Source organism: Euleptes europaea, chromosome 7 (genome assembly GCF_029931775.1).
Source record: "Euleptes europaea isolate rEulEur1 chromosome 7, rEulEur1.hap1, whole genome shotgun sequence".
NCBI classification, from domain to species: Eukaryota; Metazoa; Chordata; class Lepidosauria; order Squamata; family Sphaerodactylidae; genus Euleptes; species Euleptes europaea.
In genome coordinates, this window is record NC_079318.1 from 9406104 (window position 1) to 9406864 (window position 761).

The following is a 761-nucleotide window of genomic DNA, read 5'->3' on the forward strand; positions in this document are numbered from 1 at the left end:
ATCCTGTGTCTGTCTTTATTCAAGGTCTCATTAAACGGATTCTGGTATAGCTGAGTGCGACCCCGCTATATAAATACATAGTTACCGATTGCTCAGCTATTTCCCCATATTAAAGAGCAATTCGGCTAACAGTGCACTTCTAGGCCTGACCCTGTAAGCTGCTATACTGATATCCCTTTTCTCCAGTAGGGAAGGTAATTGGCAGTGAAAGTTGCTATAGAATTCTGCCACTGTTAGCACAGGAAAACCCAGATCTCTAAAGGATGTGCATAACATGAGTGGTAAAGTAAATGGGGGATATTTATCCAACCTGTGTTTTCTGCTGTGGGCTGTGGCTCAGTGGTAGAGCAGCTGCTTAACATGCAGAAGGTCACAGGTTCAATTCCTGGCATCGCCAGTTAAGAAGATCAGGTAGTAGGATGTTCTGGAAGACCTCAGCCTGAGAACCTGGAAAGCCTCTGCTAGTCTGAGTAGAAAGTACAGACCTTGATGGACCGATGTAGTTTTCCAGTAGTATGAGTGGAGAGGCAGAAGGGAAGGCACTCACTGGCTGAGTTATAGTAGCTGTGCGGGGAGGACCACTCTCAACTGTTGATAGATAGGCAAAGTAAGATTGACATAAGATCTGATCTGGGAAGGTGCAGGATGAAATTAGAAAGTTATAGAGGCACAGCAGAACTAATTCACATCTGTCTGGGGGGATATGCAAGATATATGTAATAGTGGCATGTGACCCACATCTGCTGATACCTACATCTGCA

The 761-nt window shown here is 44.8% G+C and overlaps 1 non-coding gene across 1 annotated transcript; it reads left to right on the forward strand.

The window, feature by feature from the left end:
- The first annotated feature begins 327 nt into the window (after positions 1-327).
- Positions 328-397, forward strand: TRNAV-AAC (transfer RNA valine (anticodon AAC)). Its single transcript has one exon. It is a non-coding gene; the product is annotated as a tRNA-Val (tRNA).
- The last annotated feature ends 364 nt before the right edge of the window (positions 398-761 follow it).